The sequence below is a fragment of the Magallana gigas genome, chromosome 8 (genome assembly GCF_963853765.1).
Source record: "Magallana gigas chromosome 8, xbMagGiga1.1, whole genome shotgun sequence".
Taxonomy (NCBI): Eukaryota; Metazoa; Mollusca; class Bivalvia; order Ostreida; family Ostreidae; genus Magallana; species Magallana gigas.
In genome coordinates this window covers 43,642,232-43,653,066 of record NC_088860.1, presented here as the reverse complement: position 1 = coordinate 43,653,066, position 10,835 = coordinate 43,642,232, and the positions used below count along the sequence as shown (strand labels likewise).

General features: G+C 30.9%; 1 non-coding gene across 1 annotated transcript; it reads left to right on the top strand.

The window, feature by feature from the left end:
- Nucleotides 1-855: 855 nt before the first annotated feature.
- On the top strand, nt 856-5,993 carry LOC105327211 (uncharacterized). The gene is made up of 2 exons (XR_004602188.2): nt 856-1,746; nt 3,261-5,993. It is a non-coding gene; the product is annotated as an uncharacterized protein (transcript).
- The last annotated feature ends 4,842 nt before the right edge of the window (nt 5,994-10,835 follow it).

Here is a 10,835-nt window from a genome sequence, read left to right as displayed (position 1 = left end):
TCGTACCATTTTTTGGAAAATTGAAAAAGATAGACGTTAATATGTGTTAACAATATTCGTTCTTTAAAAAATGGTACGAAGACCCGTTCTATGAAAAAATATAATTTGAACATTCGATTTCTATATCATTTTGTTGCCAAATTAGCATATAACTATTTTGTTGTCTTAATATCAATTAAATGTGAAGTTACTTTTTGTGGGTTATGGCAGCACTGAATGTATATGATCACATATGTTTAATAAATGTAACGAAAGTGAAATTTGCTAGAAATAAAATATTAATAGCATATTGTTTTTTTATGAACCTTTGTGGTTTTTTGCCTCGGCTTATTCCCCCAGATTCTTTATTGGAAATAGTCATAGATTCAATTTTGGTTGTTTTAAGAAAACAAGCTATTTTTAGACCAGTCAATATATTTCAAGATCTGTGTTTAGTAGAGCTGCTGAGATAAACAGGTCATTTACATTTATAGAAATTGAGATATCATCGGCAAACATTTAATACTACAATCAATATGAACCACTAGGCTTTTTATGTTAACAAGGACACTAAATTACCTAAATTTCTTCCTTGTGGAGCGCGCACTTGCACATATTTCAGGTCTGATTTGTTACCGGTTATAACGACACATTGTTTTTTATTATAAAGATAACTAAAAAATCTTTATAAGTATGTAAATTTTTATAAGAAAATGTAATGCACTGTTTTTAAAACGCAATATGTACTGCACTATTCTAATCATTAGTATATCAAATATATAAATGTGTTAAATAAGAATCTGCTCTTCCCTTGATGTTGGACTTATAATACTAGTATTCATAATAAAGGATTACAATTACTAACAACACTCTAAATCCATTTATATAATACAATAATTATCTGATTTTTTGGATTGGTCTTGGGTCTGATAGTTATGAAAATAAATAGGGCGTAAACATGTATGTTAATGTTAAAGTAGCAGTCGTATATTTATTACATCATCAAACAAGTGTAAAGAAAATTCGAATTGTCTTTATTATTAACTCATTAATATGGAGTGGACACAAAAACACCGAAATGGTCATAGGAAGCTACATTGTATAATGAGAATAAATCGGTAATTCCACTCCCCTTGAACTTTGTGACGGGCGCGCTTGATTTTTCCAAAAGGTGTACACCGTGTACACATTTGTAAATCAAGTGCAAAGGTGTAGCGTTTAGGTGTACACAGGGTGTACACTTTTCTACACCGAGTCAGGGGCATGTGTTGTTGGGTGTAGCACTGAAACCAATATGGCGGACGAATGTTATGATGGGAACTTGGAAAATGATTTTAAGTAATGTAACGGATTAGAAGTCGCATAAAAGTTGTCGTTTGTATGAAAGCCATTAAATTTGAAATGTGTGTTTATTTTATTGCATTTATATCACAAAAAAAAATATTCTTTGTTAAAACTGCACCCTTTTCCGTCATATTCATTCTTAACTTCCCTACACCATGTACACTACACCATTGAAGTAGACTTGATATACAATACAAAATTTTTACATCGGTGTATACCGGTGTACACCAAGTTAAGCTTAATCAAGCGCGACCATAGTTCTTGTTTTGTTTTTTAATTTCAGATTATAACCCTGTTTTGCTTTTCCTGTTACCCAAAGCGAAAGTGATAATAGAAACTTGCAGTTGGTTTGATTGTGTATGGTGTTACTTTGGGAAGCTTTTGATTTAGTTGTCTCAAATATTTAGCGTCTACTTTAGGAATGTGAGTATACATTTTTCATCTCAACAATTATTTTCACTTTCGATCATCAATAACAATATAAGTTATAATCCAAGTTGAAGGTGATTCTTGCTAATTACAAGTTGATAAATTTGATTTAGTAAGTTTGTTTCAATAATTAGCTGAAGGGACTGTGAAGTATTTCGAAAGATTAGAGGTCTGAAAAGAAGATCGATTTTACTACAAAAGGATGAGTAGCTCAACAATATATATACCGGTATATCTATTGAATAACTCCCGAATCTTAGATCTTTCTGAGTCACTTGTACATACATCGGCATGATTCGCCGCATATTTAAAAACGTCTTGATTCTTGAGAAGTGGTTTTCATTTTTTATAATGGCAAAGAAGACAAAATTATGTATTTAATTACACATTTTAAATATATGCGGAAGTTGTTCATGCTCTCTCATTTTTACAAACCTTTAAAATTCACAGGGATTTGTTGGTATTGGCACACTTAGTTGTGTTAAAAATTTATATATTCATCATGAAATTGAAAAGAATTGCAATGAAAGATATGATACGTAACGTTGATTTTGGGGCACTCTGTTGATTGCAGTCAAACATCGGGATTTTTTTAGACCTCTCTTACTCCTGCTAGATGCCAGCTGTTGTACTCACATAAATTTGTGTCGATTATTCTGAACTATTATAGTCAAAACCCTCTATAAAATTTATAATATATATTATTCTCTTAATAACAATACAACATCAACAACGTTGGAAAAGCTAACAAAATTATAAAAAAAAAACCCAATAAAGTCAGTTAAATATACATTTTCAGCATTTAATATAAGATATGATTTAACGATTATTTTCCATATGTACATATCAAACTGAATGTCTTTTTTAAAATTTTAAAGAAAATTTTACTGCTTTTATATAGGAATAACGTGAATTCTACAGCGAACCGTACGCGCATAATTTTCGCGCATGTAACATTTTTTAATGTTACCCGTTGCCAAGTGCGTTGCTAACGCTGAGGGTAATAGTAAATATTATTAACTGCGTCTTAACCAATCAGATTTCAGTATTTAACATGAAAGTATAACAATTCAAATTGTTCATTTTATCTTGATAATACAGCTATCTGTTGTTTATTATAAAACGCGTTTATTTATTTGTCGTATGCAACTTATATTGATATATTGAATGTGATAAGGAGCAGGTATAGGTTATGTTAAAGCACTTTTTGCGGGAAGGGACAATATGTACCGATGAACGAGGATATTTATGTTACATGTAAGTGCAGTTTTGAATATGTCTAACAGCGTATGGAAAGACCCTACTGCGGGAGTTTTTATCGCCGCAAATCAGGTCCTTTCGTATTTCTTGATTTACATGTTTTGGATACATGTTACACTACCTATTGTTCAAGTAATTCAACGAACTATTTCATTATTTGTAAATTGCCTTATAAAGTTGTCGCATTATGACTGTAGCGTTTTCTAATTTTGGTGCATATGTGACAAATTTTGTGTTTAAATTTACAGAAAACATGGCATCGCTAAGCACACTACAGACCTCTATCGAATGTGAGAATTACGCTTGTGCAGAGAAATGTAAATTTTACTGCAACTCTTGTTACACACCGTTATGTGAGAAATGCAAAGATGTTCATCTCTCTAGCTCGGTGACAAGTTGCCATGAAGTGGTACATTATCAACAAAGACTTAGGAGTTTACTAATGGAAAAATGCAAATTCCATCCAACGAGAATAGCAGATATTTGTTGCGAGGAATGCGAAGTTACAGTATGTTCTAAATGCACAACTATTCCTCAACACAAGGGTCATACCTTTGTAGATTTAGAAACAATCTGCACGGAAAGATTCCACTTCTACCAAAAGAAATCGTCTGAAATTCTCGAATGTTATATTCCAGGAGCCCATGACGTTGAAAAAGAGATCGAAATGAATATGCACATCTTAAACCACTTAGTTGATGATATACGAATTTCTATGTATGAGGAATTTCAGGAGTTTATGCAAATGGCAGATACCATTCTTTCTGATAATCTGAAAATGCTTGACCAAATGGCGTCAGAACATCGGGCAGAAATGGAAGACCATTACATAACCATTGGTGACTATATCACACATTTGGAAGAACTTCTAAGCAAGTACAAGGGTGACACAGATGTCGAAAGTACGGATGCACTGATTTTGTTTCAAAAGCACAAAAAGGATTTCGATATTCCGTCAATTCCCGAAAATCGTAAAATGAACAATTTTCCTCGCTTTAAAGCGGGTTCTTTTACAAGGAAGGACATTGCTGATATTTTAGGAAAAGCCTTTTTCCCTAAATCACGAAAGGAAAAAAAGGGAAAAAAGACAAACAACTCTCACTAAGCGTAAAGAGAAAAAAGCTAAATAATTTAAGGAGTTTTTCCGTGATACAATATTTTTTATTTGTATACACGTGCAAAGACTGACGTTTTAGGACATTAATGGATGTGATATGTTTAGCAAATAATTTTTTTTTACGATTTTGAATTGATTGATGAACAATTGTAATTTTAAAGAAAAATTTGTTGAGATGCAGCTGGAAATATTACGTTCTTCTATATTCCAGTCACATGGTTAAACTAAACACCCCTAAGCCTGTGCAAAAGAGAGCTCTCTTGCTGACTTTGAGGACAAATAGGCAAACTTATATTTATGTTTTATCAAGATGCAAACATAAAGCAACACATATCAAACGAAGGTGTATGGTAACATGTAATATTTTTTTTAAAGTAGCTTGAATCATCTTGAATCTTATAATCATGATATATAATATCAAAAATATCAATACTAATTTAAAGGGACTCGGACACGATTTAAAATCAAAAGGTTTATTTTTTATGTATAAAATGGTTTACCGATGCATTTCAAATAATTGACAAAAATGTTGAATGTTAACGTCAAGTTACAAGCGAGATACAGAGGTAAGAATTTTAATTCAATATCTTCATAAATACTATTATCAACAAAAGAAAGATACATTTGATTAAAACTTACACCAGTACAACACATGCTTTTATGTGAAAGAATGATAATATTGGAGCTTGGTTTACAAAACTAAGAATTATGAACTCTGTATATTGCTTATAACTTGATATTTGTTTTTAAAATTTTGACATAGCATCATAAACTTCTATATTTATCAGTATAAACATTGAAAGGGGGAAAATAAAATTTGAAAATTTTAGGTCAACCCGTGTCCAAGTCCCTTTATAGTTAAACGGTGTGCCATTTTCCCCTTTACTCTCCTAGTAAAACATGGAAGCTCTATTATCGCAAATATTTCCGTAAGTATGCTTTATCAATTCAAAAAGCTAAGATATTTATTTCACAAATATCACTATTTAAAAAGTATTTTAAAGTTTTCAAGCATGGGAAAAGTTTTTAAATTCAGTATTCTGTAACTGAAATGATGGTTAATATGTTGAACGATTGAAGTAGAAATGATCGCCAAACTTTCATTTTGCTGCAAACCGAGGTCGTCTGAATTCGTGGAAAGGCAAAAAAAAGGTAAAAAGAAAAATTCTCTTTTTTTGCATTGTTTATGAAGTTTCGTTAGGACTGGAAACAGTATAGATTATAAACTGTTTTTTAATTTAGTACAGTTTTGAGACATGCATGATAAGATAATGAACCAGATTTTAGGTGAACACGATTTAAATGAGTATTTTTGTATCATAAACTATTTATTTAATCGTGTGTTGGTTTAGTTATGAAAGCTATAAAACTGGATGCGCAAATAGTATTAAATAATCTTGTCGTAAAAAATGCTTCTTTAAATTTCATTAAATATTTTTGTTCAAAGTGGCTATTTGATGCATATTGTAACGTCAAAGCCAATTTTTGTGTTACATTACATACAACCATGAAATTTCGCCCTACAAACAACTATCTAGATAGTTGGATGGTTAAAACAATGTCGAACATGGTCTTTGCTTGATTTGACGGAGCATCTAAAACCAGTGATTCCATAAAAACCCAAAAGTTAATTGTTTTACGTTTTTTTGATATTTATTCAATATTATTAAAATTAATGTATATTTTTTTGTTTACATTTATTTACTCATCTTTTGTTTGTTTTTTTTCCTTATGAGATTTATCAAGGCAAACGCTTACGTGGCGTTTAAACATTAACATAAACATTTCATTCAGATTTAGTGATTTTGTTACTTTGATTATTATAATTATTTCAAATGAACTTGAAATAAATGATACCACAGAGTCTGCGTCATCTGTTTAATATTTGGATAATTTACTGGAAATGGACATTGATGGTAACCTAACAACAAAACTCTATGACAAAGTCATGCGTTTAATATTTCTATAGTTACCTTTCTTTACTCATGAAGCAATATACCTTCATAACCTGCATATGGAGTTTTAATCTCTCAGTTGATTCGATACACAAGGGCATGCTCTTCGTATGAACAGTTTCTAAGGCGAAGCAAGCTACTGACAAACAAGTTGATAAAACAGGACTTTGAACTTTTGAAGTCGTTATCACCACACATAATAATATTTTTGTTAATGCAAACATAAAGATACACTTTATGACGACATATATGATGATAATTATATTTAAAGAATTTTGTTTCAAACAATCTTGATTATATAATTGTTTTTAAGGAATCTTTTGAAAATATTTAGTTTTAACCATTTTTTTTTTGGGGGGGGGGGGGGGGGGGGGGTTGTAGACGTGTTTTTATTTATTTCGTAGTAACATTTTGTTTTTAAGAAAGTTTGACCTTTTAATTTCAACAAAACCCTTAAACGACTATATTAAACATGTACAAAAGACTCTCAGCACCAAGTTTGATTCGAATTAGCCTCGTAATTCTTAGGATAAACGTAAAGGGTTAAAAAGCTCATTTGAACCTTCCCTAGTAGCGACCTAAAGCTATTAACAAAATCAATTCAATGCTTACTCTATTCTCATCGATACCTTAGTGATATAAATGCTGGTTATTTATTTCTCTTGGTTTATTACTTTAATTTAGGGCTTTATAACAAATATTGTCATTGGCATGACCCGCTGTGTGGAAAACTTAAGTACATACTGTACACAGCAAGTAGGCATAACAAGTAAAGCTGTTAAATAGAAGATAGCGCACAACTCTTCAAGTTTTTTTTAATTGCAGATTGCTAATCAAGGGCAGTTCTCACTTTTGGCAAATTTCTCGATCAATATCAATGTGATGTTTTGAATAAAAGTGACGTGCTTTTACCCTTAATGACCATAATGTATGTGAAGTTGAGCCAAGTTTTTATCAATCAGACTATACCAGTAAGTTTTGATTATGAAGATAAATACTTGTAAGACAAAAATAATTTGGATTGGTTCCAAAATATTTTCTGATCAAGTCTATCATCATACAAGATGGAAATTGGATTGGGGATCTGCAACCTTTAATCTTTTAGGTATTCAGTTTTCAGTTGATCTTAAAGAAATTATAGATATTAATTTTGGGCTTCAAATCCCAAAAATTGTTGCACTCATTGAACAGTGGAAAAGAAGAATTCTTACTCCTATTGGCAGAGTTACTGTTATTAAAAGTTTGCTTATCCCAAAAATTTAACAATTTATTTATTTCACTGCCTACTCCAAAAAGGGAGACAATTTTATACCTATATAAATGTATCTTTGAATTTTTGTGGAAATCTAAGGTAGATAAAGTTAAGAAATCAATTATAACACAAGACTATTTTTCAGGGGGTATGAAAATGGTGGATATAAACAACTTTATTACAGCCCTTAAATGTTCATGGATAAAAAGGTTAACAAAATCATATAAACCTTGGATGGATATTTTTTACACCATCAATGGACATGATTTTTTACAGAAATTATATGATTTTGGAGACTCTGTTGTATTGGAATGTCTACATAAAGAAAACAATGCTTTTTGGAAAGATGTTCTCTATTCTTGGTCATGTTATATGAAAACTATTAATAACCACCCAACCATTAAAGACAACATTTTAAATGTTCCAGTATGGTATAATTCCAATATAAAAGTAGCCAACAAAACAATCTTTTATAAATCCTGGTATAAAAGTGGGGTAAAGGTAGTGCAAGATTTTCTTGATGAGGATTGTAATGTTTTAGCTTTTGATGTATTTAAACGCATATACAACCTCAATGACATATGTATTATGCAATATAATAGCATTACAACATCAATTTTTAAATATTTGAAACTATTATCTATTGACAGGAGTTCTGTAAAAATAATTCCTAATCCAAGTATGCCAGTTTTTTTGCAACCTGTTTTAATATCAGAAAAATGTACCAAAATTATTTACAACTATTTGAATTAGAAAGATGATGTACCAACTGCTATAAATAAATGGAGGACAGAACTAACTCCATATGGTGTTGATGATATTTCAGTAAATGATGTTTTTAAGATTTGTTTTAAAACAACTCATGATTCTTCTGTTCAGTGGTTACAGTTTAGAATTTTACACAGAATTCTTCCAGTTGGGTATAACCTTAAAAAAATTAATATCAAGTCTTTAGACAGCTGTGGATTTTGTAAGAAAAATGTAGAAACCATAGTCCATGTTTTTTTTCTTGTGATAGTATACATACTCTGTGGAGTGAACTGAGTCTTCATATTTACAGAAAGACTTCTGAAAGGATTGGGTTTAATGTATTAAATATCATGTTTGGTGAATCTCCATTAACATGTCATGACAAAGTTATTAATTTTATTATTCTATCTATGAAACAATACTTATTTTCTTGTCTGATGTTGAACAAGGTGCCAACACTGATTGGTTTTCTTGGTCATTTAAAGATAAAATATAATGTTGAAAGATATGCTGCAATTCAAAGTTCTAAAGTGCATAAATTTGAAAAACAGTGGGATAGTTGGAAAGAAATATTTGACTAATAACTTTTCTCTTTGTCTCTTATTTGTTTTATGTGGGTTTTTTTCTTGTGTATTATGAACTTTACAACAATTTCTTCCTTTTCCTTACTTTTTTGTTTTTTGTTGTTATTTGTTTTTACTTTTTTTTTTCAAGCAAGTAACCACTGCTTAGCGCAATTAAAAAAAGTTTATTATTTAAAATATGATGGCGAGTGTGTGAGTTGGTGTGTTTGTGTGTGGTTTTTGTTGGTGTAATTGTGTGTATGCTTGTATTTCAAAAATAAATAAATCATAAAAAAAAAAGTTTTGATTATGAATTTTAGGTTTGACCTTGCAAAATGTCTAACAATTGTCCTGTTGCATATATTAAAAGTGATGGTTATTAGGAAACTATATCTAAATAGTCTAATACATTCTTAAATACTGTAACTTAAGGATTGAAGCAAAATTTGTCACTCTTTATACTATATGTCAGGGATAATTTCATTTGTAATGACTTTTAAACTTTGCAAAATTAGTTTTTCTCATTTATCAAATTACAGGGAAATAAACTAATTGTAGTTAAGGTTTTTGTTTACGTGTTATCATCACGATATATCATCACAAAAGAGAGTTTACCTTAAAGATTACATGAAATTGCATCAAATTCAGATTCACCAAAAAAATATTGAGAAAAAATAAATAAAGAAATGTTCAGACTATATAAAATCTTTTTTGAAATAAGCAAACTTTGCAGTTTGTTAAATCAGATGTTAAAAATTAGGCAGTTCTTAAAAATCAATGTTGCTTATATAGTTTTACCTACTAATACATTGTATATGTTAAGTAATATGATATATAAATGGTGTAGTTGCATGATGACAGCAGTGTCACAGGTGTTGTATCAGTTCTTATAAAAAGCAACTTATGAATGCTTGTACGCTGTTGCTTTTCAATCGTCTAGAAGATGGTGCATGTTTTGCTTTGTGCGTTGTTATTTAGTGTATTTGGTGTGATGTACGGAGGGAACAGCTCACAAACAGACAAACGGACACAAGTTAACTTGTTGAAGTCGTTAATTTACGACAACACATGAGCCACGGTTACCCTGGATTCATCAGCTCTCACACAACTCATTCGACTGTCTTCAGGTAAATGAAAAAAAAATGACTAAATATCACGACAAACATTCATTTATTAGCCTATTGTTGTTGCAAAAGCATTTCAATTGTCAAATGTCAGCAATTTGTTTTTCAAAAAGCAGCTTCAGATTCGGCAAGTTCTAAACAACACGTTAGCTTTTCTATCAACTTGGACTACAAACCTCTAACGCTCGGGGCTGGACAAACAGTAAAATATGACGCAGTTCTGATAAATGACGGGAACGGATATGACGACAGAACGGGAGTGTTCACGTGTCCTGTGGCGGGAACCTACATGTTTGTTGTCGATTCTTTATCTTACCCTGGGATCTGGCTTCTTCTGAAAGTTAACAAGAAAACAGTTGGATTCATCCACGTGTCATCTGCGCACAAAGGAAACCCGGGAATCCAAATCAGCAGGACAGTCATCGTGAAGCTGAAATCTGGGGACCATGTCAAAGTTGAAAATCTAAGAAAAATCTAAGAAAAACTAAGAAATGCACGACGACCTTTACTCAGGATTCACAGGAGTCCTCTTGTATTGAACGATACATTGTTTGCAAAGTACAATGTATACCAGATATTTTTGCTTGTGATTAGAACTGTAATTTACTTGTTATAAAATTACAAATTAAAAGAAAAACTCGTTAAATAGCCTTTCCCAGAGTGTTTCTATGAATGTTATTATATGTATATATATATATACTTTCCAAAATGATTTTCATACAAATGTATGCAAGAAGTCGTAGTCATAAAAATCGTTGGAACCAAAATGGTAAAAATTGGAAAAATTCAACAAAAAATACAATAAAAGACGTTTTAAACTTCTACCTTATTAATTATCAATGAACAAAATAAAATATAGTTGGCTGTTGATGAACATATACATGTAATAATCGTTGTTTTTGTGAAGATCGTCAGAGAATGACAACAATGACCAGTCTTGCATTTCTCCACAAGGCAGCGCAACTCTTTTGTGAGATTACAGTGATGAGACAACTGAAGATTTTGTACAAAAATATGGATGTTTTTTCATATAAAGGAACGTGACCACATATTTTGCAACCC